Source organism: Heptranchias perlo, chromosome 20 (assembly GCF_035084215.1).
Source record: "Heptranchias perlo isolate sHepPer1 chromosome 20, sHepPer1.hap1, whole genome shotgun sequence".
NCBI classification, from domain to species: Eukaryota; Metazoa; Chordata; class Chondrichthyes; order Hexanchiformes; family Hexanchidae; genus Heptranchias; species Heptranchias perlo.
Genome location: NC_090344.1, coordinates 28,758,563 through 28,775,047, shown reverse-complemented (window position 1 = coordinate 28,775,047; position 16,485 = coordinate 28,758,563). Strand labels below are relative to the sequence as shown.

Below are 16,485 nucleotides of genomic sequence, written 5' to 3'. Positions count from 1 at the left end.
AAGATGTAAATCCCCGTCCCACACACTGTCCCTCCTCCCTGTGCTGAAATCCAAACCCATCGCATCACCTTTCGGTGTCCCAAAACCATGAGCAAAAAGGTGAGAGAGCATGAGAGAGTGAATGTGACAGTGGGTGAATGTGGGAATGTGAATGTGAGAGTGAGCGTGAGAGAGTGAATGTGAGAGTGCGTTAGAGAGTGAGTGAGTACAGCAGTGGACTCGGTGTGGAGAATGAATTGGGGCAGGTGGAGCATGTTTCAGTGGGGCAGCAGTGATCATAATCTCATTAGGGTCAGAATAGTTAGGAAAAGGACAAGGAGCAAACAAATGTGAAAATACTTATTAAATGGAGGAGGGATAATTTCAGTGAGTTAAAAAGGGATCTTGTCCAGGTGGATTGGGATCAAAATTTGGCAACAAAACAGTAATTGAACAATGGGAGGCCTTCAAGGAGGAGTTGCTTTGGGCAGAGAGTAGACCGATTCCCACGAGGAGGAATGGAACGGCCTCCAAAGCTCGAGATCACTGGATGACGAAAGATACAGAGAGCACCATTTCTCCTTCATTTGCAGACGCTCCCTGTCCGATCACCATTTCTCCTTCATTTACAGACCCTCCCTGACCGATCACCATTTCTCCTTCATTTACAGACGCTCCCTGACCGATCACCATTTCTCCTTCATTTACAGACGCTCCCTGAGAAGTCCCAGTTTACACCGCGCATGCGCGGGGCCGCGGCCTTTTGTTGAGAGTTGGTCCGGAGCGAAACGGGAGAAACCGGAAACCGGCGGGTAGTGAGGGGGGATAATGTTCACTGTTTTATATTCGGGTCTGGGGCCGCACTCGGGGTTTGTGAAGCCTGAGCCTGGGCCTGAGCCCGGACCCGGGCCCCGGGGTTTATTGATCCTCTTGCTCCGATCCTCTCACCTGCACCGAACGCGCTCCTCCCGCAGCCTCCACTGACCGCGCATGCTCAGGACACACTGCCCGATAATGAGTCACTACTGCGCCTGCGCACTGTGCTCCACTGATTCAGATAGGGCACAATCTGTACCGCGCAGCATGCTGGGTGATGCAGCCTCCATTGATGATCTTAATTTCTGGCCGAAAAGGAAATCGATTGGAAGCAGGAAGAGCGCGTTTGGACCAAGGATCAGAAAATAAACTGAAACCCCAGCCCTTGGTGCCATTCTAACCGGCAGAAACACACAACGTTGACGCGCCACCGCCCCCCGTCCCCACTTTGGTGAACTCCAGAAATTATTTTTTTCGGTAACTTTTATTCATTTTGTTTTATTAAATGTTGCAACTGACGCGTTCAATTAAGGTTTATTTTCCAACTGCACCTCAGTTTGCCAGTCTCACCATTAACCCCGCCCTGGTGATTAAGGAGAGTTCCGGACCAATCGGAGGAGCGTAAATTTATCGGAATTTCCGAAACTTGTGGGGTGCCGCAGGGATCAGTGCTGGGGCCTCAACTATTTCCAATATATATCAATGACTTGGATGAAGGAACAGAGTGTCTTGTGGCCAAACTTGCTGATGATACAACGATAGGTGGAAAAGCAAGTTGCGAAGAGGACACAAAGTGTCTGCGAAGGGATGCTGACAGGTGAAGCGAATGGGCAAAAATTTGGCAGATGGAATATAATGTGGGAAATGTGAATTCATCCACTTTGGGATGAAAACATATAAAAAGCAAAATATTATTTGAATGGAGAAATACTACAAAATGCTGCGGTACAGAGGGATTTGGCAATCCTCTTGCATGAAACACAAAAAGTCAACATATAGATGCAGCGGGTAATCCGGAAGGCAAACAGAATATTGGCGTTTAGTTCGAGGGGGTTTCATTGTTAAAGCAGGGAAGTCATGCTACAACTGTACAGGGTGCTGCTGAGACCACATCTGGAGTACTGAATACAGTTCTGGTGCCCTAATTTAAGGAAGGGCATACTTGCATTGGAGACTGTTGAGATAAGGTTCACTAGGTTGATTCCGGGTATGGAAGGGTTGTCTTATGAGGAAAGATTGAACAGGTTGGGTCTATTCTCATTGGAGTTTAGAAGAATGAGAGGAGATCTTATTGAAACATACAAGATTCTGAGGGGACTCGACAGGGTAGATGCTGAGAGAATGTTATCCCTCATGGGGGAATCTAAAACTAGGGGGCATAGTCTCAGAATAAGGGGTCGGCCGTTAGAGACGGAAATGAGGAGGAATTTCTTCTCCCAGAGGGTCGTGAATCTTTGGAATTCTTTACCCCAAAAAGCTGTGGACGCTGAGTCATTAAATACATTCAAGGCTGAGTTACACAAATTTTTGATCAGCAAGGGAGTTAAAGGATTTGGGGAAAGGGCGGAAAAGTGGAGTTGCGGCAAACATCAGATCAGCCATGATCTCATTAAATGGCAGAGCAGGCTCAATGGGCCGAATGGCTTACTCCTATTCCTATCTCGTGTGGACTTTTGGTCTTATGGTAAATTGACAGGAGTTATGATCGGACAGTTGGTCCTCCAGCCAATCGGAGTGTTTGAGGGTCGGGAGTTGTGGCACCGAATGGGCGGGTCTAAGCCCAGATGTCCGTCATTGTCTGAAGCATCGTTTTTAAAAATTAATTAATCTTAAGCTCTCGGAGAAAATCGTCCTTTCTGTTGTGTCTTGAAAGAGATGAAACCAGATAAGGTGGAGCAAACATTTAATCATTTGTTAGAAAAACACATTAATGAAAAAACAGCCAACATTGATTATTTGAGATAATTCAATGCTACTGATGAAGGGAATGTCATGGATGTTGTGTAGATGGATTGTGAAAGATGTTTGATAACATGCCAGACAGGAGGCTTGTTGATAAAATGAATATTCGCTGTATTTGAATGAGTGGGGCAGTGTGGATAGGAAGTTGTTCAAAGGGCAGAAAACAGAGAGTAGTGTTTAATGGATGTTCATCAGACTGGAGGGATGTAAACAGTGGTGTCCCCCAGGGTCAGTGTTGGGACCATTGCTCTTCTCAATACAGAGAATGATCTGAGCTTGGGTATGTGGGACACAAGGTGAAAATCTCCAGATGACGCCAAAATTGGCAGCGTGGGGAACTGTGAAGAGGAGTCAGTGACTTCATTGTGACGTCCACAGGTTCGTAAACAGGCAGGTGAAGTTTAATGGAGAGAAATGTGACGTGATACATTTTGAGAGGAAGTAAATTGAGATGAAATGTAAACTAAATGGTCAAAGTTTAAAAGTAGAGGAGCAGGGAGCCTTAGGGGTGGAAGGTTCTAACTAAAGCATTGTCTTATTAATTAACAAGTCTGAGAGTCAGCAACTTTAATGCCTTATTAACAAATATATGAGAAAGTTCTCTTTCCTCTACCGTACCAGAGGAAACATGCAAGTCCCCCGGGTACATTAGATGATCCCGCTGGATGGAACCTCAGGCACCCTGAGTTTGATTTCCGGTGTTTCCTGTCCCGACTGCCCCTTACATCATGTTCCCCTCACTTTTATACACTGTAGTGATCTAACTCTGTCACTGGAGCTGGAACTTCCCTAGCCTGTGGTTTACTAGGACACATTGCTTGGTTCCCAGCAGTTATTTTTCTTCAGTAGCGTTCTCATGACCCCTAAACTATATGTGACTCCAGACCCACAGCAATGTGGTTGATTCTTAATTGCCCTCTGAAATGGCCTAGCAAGCCACTCAGTTGTACAATCTCGCTAAAAAAAAGTCATAATTAGAATAAAACCGGACGGGCGCCCCTGCATCGGACCACTAGTCACTGGACACGACAAAGGCAAACCAAGCCCAGTCGACCCTGCAAAGTCCTCCTCACTAACATCTGGGGACTTGTGCCAAAATTGGGAGAGCTGTCCCACAGACTAGTCAAGCAACAGCCTGACATAACCATATGAACAGAATCATGACTTTCAGCCAAAGTCCCAGTCTCTTCCATCACCATCCGTGGGTATGTCCAATCCCACCGGCAGGACAGACCCACCAGAGGTGGCGGTACAGTGATATACAGTCAGGAGGGAGTGGCCCAGGGAGTCCTCAACATGGACTCCGGACCCCATGAAATCTCATGGCATCAGGTCAAATATGGGCAAGTAAACCTCCTGCTGATTACCACAGAGAGACTGGGACTTGCACATTCCCCTCAAAGTCACACACCATCCCGACATGAAAATATATCGCCGTTCCTTCATCGTCGCTGGGTCAAATCCTGGAACTCCCTACCGAACAGCACTGTGGGAGAACCTTCACCACACGCACTGAAGCGGTTCATGAAGGCAGCTCACCCAACACCTCCTCAAGGGCAATTAGGGATGGGCAATAAATGCTGGCCTCGTCAGCGACGCCCACATCCCATGAATGAATATAAAAAACTACGCTGCTTATTGTAAATTAGAATCCTGGAATCAAAGAAATTTACGGCATAGAAAGAGGTCATTCGGCCCATTGTGTCAGTGCCGGCCGACAAACAACGATCCTGCTTAATCCCACTTTCCAGCACTTGGTCTGTTGCCTTGTAGGTTACGGCACTTCAAGTACATACCCACGTACTCTTTAAATGCGATGAAGGTGTCCGCCTCTACCATCCTTTCAGACAGTGAGATCCAGACCCCCACAACCCTTGGGTGAAGGAATTTCTCCTCAGCTCCCCACTAATCCTTCTACCAATCACTTTAAATCCAAGCCCCCCGTTATTAACCTCTCTGCTAAGGGAAATGGGTCCTTCCACTCCACACTCGGCCCCTCATAATTTTGTTCACCTCGATTAAATCTGCCCTCAGCCTCCTCTGTTCCAAAGAAAATAACCCCAGCCTTTCCAATCTTTTCCCTTAGCTAAAATATTACAGTCCAGGCGACATCCTTGTAAATCTTTCTTGCCTTGTATAAAATGTCTGCTATTTGAAAGTCGTGATATTGATCAAAGTCTGCGTTAAGTTTTGTTGCCATTTGTGATCTATTACCTGACACTTTAAATGTTGCCGACCTTTAACTGTAACTCACAGTGTCTGAACAGTCACTGCTATCATTAGCCTTTTATATATCTTCTTGCGCTCCATCTCCTTAACAACACGAGCTGATCACAGCAATGTTTCCTTCAAATGGAATCTCATTGTGAAAAATGCACAATTTCAAAGCGAAGCATCATATGCAAGATTGGTTGGAGATGCGACTGGAGGGAATGGGTCTGGGACAGTGAGAACATCTCTTGAGCATTAAGATATTCAGTATCCGAAGAAGCTGGGAGATGAGATCGTTGTGTCTATTGATCCAGGTATCTGCAAAATCCATCGTCTCTCAATGCCCAGCATCATTCTTCCCCTCTCCTGCTTTCCAGTTAAGGTTTTTTTCTCGTTGAGTCGCAGTATTTGCTTTGAACATCTATTTCACCGGCATCTGGAGGAGCAGAGGAGGCTGGAGATAAAGTAGTGACAGAAACAGAAGGAGATGGCTCGTGATGGCAGAATCTTGTGTGTGTCAATTGCTACAAGTGAGACATGACAGTCCTGCGTTGCCCTGCATCATTCCAAGGAGCTGCACTGATTCGGTGCGTGCGTTTTGGAAATGGAAACAGTTACACCAGCAGCTTGTGGTAATATTTCCCCTCACTGTCCATTTCATGTACCTGCCTACCCGCACTTGGTGCTGTCGTTGTCTGAACAAGTCTTTCATGTTCTAACAGTAAATTCCATTTTGTGCGAGCAACTTGTCTGGGGCGAAAGTGACGTGAGTTTCAAAGGGACAAGTCGGAAAGGCAGCGTTGGTCTGTTTGCTTGAATGAAAATTGCAGCGGATTCGCTGGTGGTCCAGTGCTGAGGATTCGGCGCTCTCGCCGCCGCGGCAGCATGTTTGATCCTCGATCAGGGAACTTGACTTTCCTGGTGTTGTTCAAAATAGCACCAACCAAATTCCCCCGACTGAGCATAAAGCTCGCTCCTGATCAACATGAGCAATTTCACCGCTCCTGCCTGAACAGCCAGCAGCCCATCATTCTTCAATTTTACAACCCATAAGAGCGATACACAATGCACTTTCTTGCCTTCTGTAAAATGCCTCCTGTTCCAAAGTCGTGCCGCGGATCAAAGTCTGCATGAAGTTTTCTTGCTATTTCTGTCATGATTTGGAAAAGATCTGCTGCTTGACACTTTAAATATTGAAGAACCTTTAAAAGTAGATCACAGTGTCCGAACAGTCACTGTTATCATTAGCCTTTTATGTATCTTCTTGCACTCCATTTCCTGAACAACACCAGCTGATCACAGCTTCGTTTTCTTCAAGTTGAATCCCAGTGTGAAAAAATGAACAATTTCAAAGCGAAGCAACGTGTGCAAGATTGGAAGAAGATTGCGAGAGGAGATAATTGGCTTGGATCAGTGATCTCTTGAGCATTCAGACATTCATTATCTGTAAGAAGCACGGAGATGATATTTTTGTCGAGATTTATCAGTGTAGAAAAGAAGCAGAGAGTTGAGATCCTTTTGTCTATTCATCCTGCTATCTACAAAATCCTTCGCCTCTCAATGCCCAGCATCTTTCTTTCCAACTCCTTGCTCTGCAGGGAAGTCTTGGTTTCATTAATTCTCCGTGTTTGCAGCAAACATTTAATTCACCTGGCAGATCTGGCCGTGTCTTCCAGTCATAATCATCCTATCGTGTTGACATCATGTTAGCAACTCAAGATAAGCTGTCTTATGTTCATGGAATGCATTCGAGCCTGTTTTCTAGATCAATATGTCGAGGAACCAACAAGGGAACAGGCTATTTTAGATCCAATATTGTGTAATGAGACTGGATTAATTAGTAATCTGAAAGTAAATGATCCTCTGGGGAAGAATGATCAGAATATGATAGAATTTCAGATTGAGTTTGAGAATGATGTCGTTAAGTCCGAAACTAGGGTCTTAAATTTAAACAACACCAATAACGGAGTTATGAGGGGTGAGTTGGCTGAGATGGTTTGTGAAATTAGATTAAAAATATGATGGTAGATAATCAATGGCGAACATTTAAAGAAATAATTCATAATTTCTCAACAAAATTACATTCGCTTGAGGATTAAAAACACCACCGGAAAAGTAGAGAAATTAATGATAGAATTCGGGTAAAAGAGGCTTATATTTTTCCCAAAAAGAGTAGTAAGCCTGAGGATTAGGAGGGTTTTGGAAATCAGCAAAGGATGACCAAGAAATTGCTAAAATGGGAGAATATCGAAAGAGGATAAACCAGCAGGAAATGCAAACATGAATTGTAAGAGCTTCTACAAGGGAATTAGGGGTTACGGGGAGCGGGCAGGAAATTGGACATGAATTTAGATTTGAGGTTAGGGTCAGCTCAGCCATGATCTTATTGAATGGCGGAGCAGGCTCGAGGGGCCGATTGGCCTACTCCTGCTCCTATTTCTTATGTTATTATGTTCTTAAGAATGTTTAAAGGAAGAGATTAGCGTATGTAAACATGGGTCCTTGGAGACAGAGACAGGAGAATTTATATTGGAGAATAAGGAAATGGCAGAGACGTTAAACAAGTATTTTGTATCTGTCGTCATAGTAGAAGACACAAAAATCATACCAGAACGATTGGGGAACCAAGGTTGTAATGAGAGTGAGGAACCTAAAGCAATTAAGATTAGTAATGAAAAAGTACTGGAGGAATTAATGGGACTAAAAGCTGACAAATTCATTGGCCCTGGTGGCCTACATCCTAGGGTTTTAAAAGAGGTGGCTGCAGAGATAGTGGATGCATTGGTTTTATCTTCCAGAGTTCCCATGATTCCAGAAAGGTCCCCATGGATTGGGAGGTACCAAAAGTAACCCCGCTATTCAGGAAAGGAGGGAGAGAGGAAACAGGGAACTGCAAGCAATTTAGCCTGACAATAGTAGGAGGGAAAATGTTCGAATCTATTACTAGGGACTTGATAATCATAACATGATTAGGCACATGCAACACGGTTTTGTGAAAGGGAAATCGTGTTTGACAACTCTGTTCGAGGTTATGAGGGTGCAGATAGCAGGGTAGATAAGGGAGAACGAGTGGATCTAGAATATTTGGATTTTCAAAAGGCAATCGATAAGGTGCCACACAAAAGTTTGTTAGACAAGATTAGGGCTCATGGGATAGTGGGTAATATATCAACATGGATTGAGGATTTGTTGATGTACATAAAATAGAAAGTCGGAATAAACAGGTCATATTCGGGTTGGCAGGTTGTAACTAGTGGGGTGCCGTGAATATCAGTGCTTGGGCCTCAGATATTTACAATCGATATTAATGACTGAGATGAGGGGACCGAGTGTAATGTATCCAAGTTTGCTGACGATTCAAAACTAGGTGGGAAAGTAAGCTGTGAGGAGGACGCAAATAGGATGCAAAGTGATACAGACAGGTTAAGTGAGTGGGCGAGAAGTTGGCAGATGAATTATAACGTGGGGAAATGTGAGGTTATTCACTTTGGTAGGAAGAATTGAAAAGCAGAATATCTTTTCAAAGGTGAGAGACTGCGAAATGTTGGTATTCAGAGGGATTTGTGTGCTCTTGCACACGGATCACAGAAAGTTAACATGCAGATGCAGCAAGCAATTAGAAAAGCAAATGGTATGTTGCCCTTTATTACGAGGTGGTTGGAGTACAAAGATAAGGAAGCCTTGCTGTAATTATATAGGGTTTGGTAAGACCGCATCTGGAGTACTGTGTACAGTTTTGATCTCCTTACCTGCGGAACGATACACTTGCCTTAGAGTGGATGCAACAAAGGTTCACTCGATTGATTCCTGGGATGAGAGGGTTGTCTTGTGAGGAGAGATTGAGTAGAATGGGCCTATATTCTCTGCAGTTTTCAATAATCAGGTGATCTCATTGAAACATATAAAATTCTTAGAGGGCTTGACAGGGTAGATGCTGGGATGCTGTTTCCCCTTGCTGGAGAGTCTAGAGCTAATGATGATAATCTCAAGATAAGGGGCCGGCCATTCAGTACAGAGATGAGGAATAATTTCTTCACTGAGAAGGTTGTGAACTATTGGAATTCTCGACCCCAGAGGGCTGTGGATGCTGAGCCATTGAATAGATTTAAAACTGAGATAGATAGAATGCTGGACACGAAGGAACTCAAAGGATATGGGGACAGGTCAGGAAAGTGGAGTTGAGGTCGAAAATCAGCGATGACCTTATCAAATTGGCGAAGTCGGATCGAGGGACTGAATGGCCAACTCTTGCTCCTTTCGCTGATTTTGGTCCGCTGGAAAAGCAGAACTTGCCAGCTATTTTAAAAGTTTTCGCCTGAACAGGGACTTGAACCCTGGACCCTCAGATCACTACCCGTTCTTAAAAGTCTGATGCTCTACCGACTGAGCTATCCAGGCTCGCTGTTGGATCAGCTTCCATCATACAGATTCATGGTCGGACTCTGAATTATCCCTGTCGATGTCGAATTCGGGAGAGTGTCCCTTTGAAACAATTTTCAGCAACGTGTTGAGGAGAATCCTTGTTTCTGTTGAACATGATGAAAGAAACATGGACAGCGAACTCGTGATTTTGCAATTCTTCTTGTTTGTACAAAATGTCTTGTCATTCGTTCGCAGCAATTAAAAACAACACTTTACCCAATGGCTCAAAAGCTAAACTTGTTCCACACGGGAGCTGGAAAAGGCCTCTCGACCTTTCAGCCGATCAACAATTGAAAGCTGAATAATTTCAACCGTCACACCGTGACACCGGGCAGCAGATTTGCCTCCCGAATTTTCCCGACACGACACTTCAAACCGATGAAAACCTGCTTCACGGAAAGAAGAATTGTGTTTTTGGTTCTTTCGATTTAAAGATGTCGTGCCGGCCGCTTTACCATTTCAGCTGTCGCCAATCGCCCCCTCTCCCTCCCATAAACAAATAAACTCTCAACTGCTATTGCAAGACGGTCGGCCAGAGGAGCCTCAGTGCCCACATGGGGACATGAAGAAGTCGATGTGTTATGGAACCGGTTGTACCTTGAACTCCAGTCAAAATGTTGAGAAGTTTCAACTACCTTCGACGGCGCTGGAGCTCACAACTCCAGCATTAATCGAGCGGAGAATTATTGTGGAAGTAACGCGCGCTGACCGATTGCACCACTGGAGCCGCGCACGGTCTGTGTCACCAGCGCTCCCATCAAACAGCTTCATCCTCGGTCTCTCAATTATCGCTTCGTGATCTTTCCCACACAGAAGCATCCAACCAAGAGGCGATTCGTTAAACATCCGCAGTGACCGTTAAAAGCCGTGGAATCTGAAACAAAACCCCAGACCATAAGAACTTTTAATTATATTGTTATTATTATTAACTTAATGACAATTATTTTCATGCTACTTTGAGGATTTGGGGAAATTGGGAGCTGAAATTAAGAAACTCTCTCTGGGCTGTCGTTGATTGAAGAGATGGGCGTTATTTCATTTAAAAACCGAGGCTCGGAACTTTCTGATGGAGAAGAGTGACAGAAGATTGTGGTTAGTGGCAGTTGTCGGGGAGATCTAGAGGAGAGGGAGAAATGTCAAAGTCACAGCTGTGACAGCTCAAGTGCTCCGCTTATCTGTAATATTTAAAAAGTAATGTACAGTACAGGACAAACCGATTTAGTATCGGTTATCAAAAATATTAAAGTCCAGGGTTCAAAGGCGGATTCGTAAAAAGGTTACGGATTTAACCGCCAGACAGAAATCATTCCACATGAATCTGAAGCGTCTTGGCGAAAACGGCAGTGCGAACTGTTATGTTCGTGTCATGACTTGAAAGACCCTCCAATTACCGACAGTATCTTTGAACGAGTTGTGCAGCAAAACCGCGATAGAAGCCGCTTTGCATTCGTCAAACGTGTCGGTGACGATATTGAGGTTGATAAGGGTCGATTTCAATTATTTGAAATCTCACCATGTGACCCGAAGATTGATGGCAGAATCGCGTTTTCCCTGTAAGTCCTGAATTGAAGGAAAAGGCGCAACAAGCAGGTCGGAGAAATGAAGAGCAGAAAATGTGGATGAAACTTGCACGAGTGAAAATCCCTGTATGTTGGAAGACTCAGTCCCCAGTGGTGGAGAGGATTGGTATTTCAAGCTGTTTCACAGCTCACACACACACCATTGACTCATTTAATCACCTTCAACAACTCGATTACATCATCACTTAATCTTCAATACACAAGGAAATACAAACATTTTCTATTCAACTTGTCCGCATAATTTAACCATTTTAGCTCCGGTATAATTCTGGTGAATCTGCGCTGCACCCGCTCCAAGGCCAATAAATCCTCCCTGAGGTGTGGTGCCTAGAACTAAATGCAGGACTCGAACTGTGGTCTCATCAGAGTTTATATAACTGTAACATAATTTCCACCCCTTTGAATTCCAGCTCCCTTAAGATAAAGGCCAAATTTCGATTTGCCTTTTTAATTATTTTTTTGTAACTGTCCACTGACTTTTAATGATTTCTGCACTTGGACCCGTAAACATCTTTCCTCCTCTACAGTTCCTAGTTTCTCACCAGTTAGAAAATATTCTCATCTATCTTGCTTAGGTCCAAAGTGGATGACCTCACACTTTCCCTTATTGAAAGATTGAACAGTCTACGGCACTTTCCATAGAAAATAGAAGGCTGAGGGTGACATGAAATAGGACTTTAAGATTATGCAAGGGTTTGAGAGGTCAGAGGTATTTGCAATTTTGTGGGGTGGAGTCCAAAATTGGGGCCATAAATATAAGATCGTCACATTTAATCCAATATGGCATTCAAGAGAACCTTATTTACAATGAGGCTCGCTAGAATGTGCAACTCACTACCACAAGGAATAATTCAGGCGAAAAGCATGGATGCATTTACAGGGAAGCGAGATAAACACAGGGAGGAGAAAGGAATATTCGGGTTTGCTCATAGGGTTAGATGAAGAGGGGTTGGAGGAGGCCCGTCTGCAGCATAAACACCGGCATAGTCTAGTTGGGCCGAATTGTCTGTTTCTGTGATGTACATTCTATGTCATTCTATGTAAGCTCCATATGCTACAGTTTTACCAACTCACTTCATCTATCAATTTCGCTTTGCAACTTTATGCTCCCATCTACATTACTCACTGTGTCACCTAACTTGGTGTCGTCGACAAACTTGGATATATGGCTCTCTATTTCTTCATTTGCCTCATTTATACATATCGTAAAAAGCTGATGCCCCGGTACAGATCCCTGGGGGACACCATTAATCACATCCTGTCAATTTGAGCACAGATCCATTATCCCTACTCTCTGTCTCCTACCTCCAAACCAACTCCCTACCCATGTCAATAGGTTGCTTTAATTTCCATGTGATCTCATTTCTGTTAACAGTCTCTTATGTGTTCCCTTATCGATTGCCTCTGGAAGTCAATATACATATAACACCCATAGACACTGCATTATCTACCACATTATTACATCTTCAAGAAGTTCAGCTAGTTTTGTTACACTTGACTTACCCTTTACAAATCCATGCCGGCTTCTCTGATCAATTCATATTTATCCAAGTGCTCAGTCACTCTTCCCTAATAGCAGATACTGGTAACTGCCCGACAATAGACGTCAGACTAATAGGTCTATAATTTCCTACTTTATCTCTCCTCCCATTCCTAAATAATGGAATGACATTGGCAATTTTTCAATCCATGGAACAATTCCTGAAACAAGAGAGTTTGAACGATCATGACTGAAACATGTACAATTTCCTCACCTACTCCTTTTAATCCCCTGGGATGGTCACCATCAGGTCCTGGAGATTTGTCTATCTTTAATCTAATTATTTTCTCCAATACCATTATTTTACTTCGATTGAATCCCCTTGATTTATTTCTGGGTTCGATGAGGTCAGGGTATAATTCTCGATTCGAACTTCATACCCCGGAGAAACCCAAATTTAGCCCTCGAATTTTGATCTTGACGTGTGGTTCAAACTTTTGTAAAGAGGGAAAAGAAGTCCACAAATTACTCCACCTGAATCTCAAGCGCTTTCGGAAGAAGTTCAGTTCAAACAATCTGGACTTTAAAGGCACCTCAATGACCTACACTTTCATTGAACGAGCTTTCTTTGCAATTGCATTCCGCCTTGAAACCGCTCTGGGCTGTCATCTCACTGAAGCAGAGTTTGGCCGCTTTGTATCTGTGAGCATGTCGGTGACGAGGTTCGCTTTGATATCGGTCGCTTATAATTTTGAAGATCTCGTCAAGTTCAGGGAAAAGAAACCGAGAATCGAATTGTCCCTGTCAGTGATGAATTGAAGGGATTGGTGCTTCAAGCAGATCAGGAAAATGCGCAGTGCGGTCGATCAGGAGTTCCAAATCCACCCTCTCGCCACTCGGCGATCATATTGACTGAGCTTTATTCTGGCCCAGTGTCAGCGCGCTGAAATCGAGTATTTCACGGCACGTTTCTCTTAACTTCACAGTTGCTGGTTTAAGAGTGAAAACCGGCTCGTTGGATTTTCACTCCCGCAAGCTTCAACCATTCATTGTGGAAAAGTAAACTGACAGTGGACAGCTGTTATATTAGTCACTGCAGCCTCAAGGTTCAGCTCAGTGAATTACTGGTTTAGAAGGTGGACTCTTCACTTGTCTCGATGGTGCTATTAGTTAGATTGATTCGAGCCCTTATTTTATTTTTCCTGAGGATTCATCGCCTCAAAGTTCCAGGGTTTAATGTGTGTTTTGTCTGCAAGAAAATGTACCGTGATCATTGCCGGTTGAGCAGAGCTAATATTCCACCATTTACCATGTGGACTAAAAAAAAACCTTGTGATCGCAAAGCAGGCACATTAAACCTATAAAGGAATGGAACATTGGCTTCACGGAAATCACAATTCATCTTGACAGACAAGGTCCCGAAAGGCTAATTCTCTGTGACATGGAGATTTCTGTAGTGAGCGAGACCAGACTGTTTCTATATTCAGCGAATAAATGTCGCACCCTTTATGTTGGAAAAGCAAAACGGTGGGGATTTTTGTCATAGCCCGATGCCTTTCGTGTTGTATCAATTGTCCATCTTTGCATTATTTTCATCTTGATCGCATAACCAGTTAGGTCGTTCTTGTGATAAACGGCGACAATTGCCTGCCTTGATAAATTTAACAACGGCTGCACCAGATTCCGGGCATCGTAAACACTAAACTTTTAATCCCACTCTTAAGATACAGTCTGTAAAATGATGAAATTTCATCACATGCAAAGCACAAAAATCAAAGCTTCCTACCACTCGCTGTGTAAAGAAGTTTTTACTCATGTCACCTTTGGTTCTTTTGCCAATCACCTTAAATCTATGCCCTTTGGTTCATGTCCCTTCCGCCAATGGGAGCAGTTTCACTCTATCTACCCTGTCTAGGCCCTTCATGATTTTGAATATCTCTGTCAAATCTCCTCTCAGCCTTCTCAGTTCCAAGGTGAACAATCCCAGCTTCTTCAGTCTATCCATGTAATTTAAGTCCCTCATCGCTGGAATCATTCTGGTAAATCTCCTCTGCGCCCTCTCAAGGCCTTCACATCCTTCCAAAAGTGCACGGCCCAGAACTGGACCCAATACTCCATTTGTGGCCGAAATAGTATTTTATAAAGGTTCATCATGACTTCCTCTTTCTAAAGCCCAGGACCCCGACTGCTTTTTAAACCGCTTTCTCAACCTGCCCTGCCACTTTCAACGATTTGCGCACATATACCCCAAGGTCCCTCTGTTCCTCTCACCCTTTTAGAATTCTGCTCTCTAGTTTATATTGCCTTTCCTCTTTTTTCACATCGAAATGCATCATATCGCATTTTTCCGCGTTAAACTTCATCTGCCACGTGTCCGTCCTTGTCACCAGCGTGTCCATATCCTCTTCATGTCGATCCACCTCTCTGTTCTCCACCCGTCCACGTTTTGTGTCATCTGCAAATATTGATATTGTACCATTTACTCCCAAGCCCAAGTAAATCATATATATCAAGAAAAGACGTTATCGCAGCACCGACCCCTATGGAACACCATTGCCCACCTCCCTCCAGTCCGAAAAACAAGCTTTCACCACAATTCTCTGTTTCCTGTCATTTAGCCAGTTCTGTAACCATATTGTTTTTGCCCTCTGTGTTCCATGGGCTGCAATCTTGATCAATAGCCTACCACGTGACACTTGATCAAACGCTTTTTGAAAGTCCATATACACCACGTCAACTGCATTGACCTCATCTACCCTCTCTGTTACCTCATCAAACACTTTATCAAGTTGGTAAAACACGATTTGCTTTTAACAAATCCGTGCTGGCATTCCCTAATCAATCCACACTCGTCCAAGTGACTGTTCATTCTGTCCCGGATTATCATTTCCAAAACTTTCCCCATCACCGAGGTTAAACTGACTGACCTATAGTTGCTGGGTTTATCTTTACACCCTTTTTTTGAACAAGGTTGTAACCTTTGCAATTCTCCAGTCCTCTGGCACCATCCTCATATCTAAGGATGTCTGGAAGATTATGGCCAGTACCTCTGCAATTTTCCCCTTTACTTCCCTCAGCATCCTAGGTTGCATCACATCCGGACCAGTTGACTTATCTATTTTAAGTACAGCAAGCCTTTCTAGTACCTCTTCTTTCTCATTTTTTAGTCCATCCAGAATCTTAACTATATCTTACTTTACCTAGAATCTGGCAGCATCTTCTTCCTTGGTAAACACCAATGCAAAGTAATCATTTAGTTCCTCTGCCATGCCCACTGCCTCCATGAGCAGATCTCCTTGATGGTCCCGAATCGTCCCCAACCCTCCTCTTACTCCCCGTTTACTGTTAACTTGTCTGTAGAAGACTTTTTGATTCCCTTTTATGTTTTCCGCTTTCTTATGCTCTCTCTTTGCCCCTCTTATTTCCTTTTTCACTTCCCCTCTGATCTTTCCCTATTGTCTCTGGTTGGCACTTGTGTTATCAACCTGACACCTGTCATACGCCACTTTTTCCCCCTTCATCTTACTCTCTATCTCTCTTATTATCGTTGGAATGTACCTTCTCTCTACCCGAATCATCTTTTTAAAAGCCGCCCACTGTCCAATTATAGTTTTGTCAGACAATGTTGGATTCCAATTTACCGGGGCCAGATCTGTTCTCATCCCACTGAAATTGGCCCTCCTCCAATTGAGTATTTTTACTTTAGAGTTGACAGAGTCCATTTCCATAGCTATTCTAATCCTTATGAAACTGATCGCTGCTCCCTAAATGCTCCCCCACTGACACTTGCTCCACTTGGCCCGCCTCATTCCTTTGAACCAAGTCCAGCAATGCCTCCTTCCTCAGTGGGCCAGAAACGTACTGGTCGAGAATGTTATCCTGAACACATTTCAAAAATTCTTCCCCTTCTTTGTGCCTTGTATTATTGTTATCTCAGTCTACATGAGGATATTGGAAATACCCGGTTATTAATACTCTATGGCTTTTACACCTCTCTGTAATTTCCCTGCAAATTTGTTCCTCGATATCCGTCCC

At 43.8% G+C, this 16,485-nt stretch overlaps 1 non-coding gene across 1 annotated transcript; it reads right to left on the bottom strand.

Moving 5' to 3' along the window:
* Positions 1 to 9,280: 9,280 nt before the first annotated feature.
* trnak-uuu (transfer RNA lysine (anticodon UUU)) lies at positions 9,281 to 9,366 on the bottom strand. Its single transcript is given in 2 exon segments — positions 9,281 to 9,316; positions 9,330 to 9,366. It is a non-coding gene; the product is annotated as a tRNA-Lys (tRNA).
* Between the last annotated feature and the right edge of the window lie 7,119 nt (positions 9,367 to 16,485).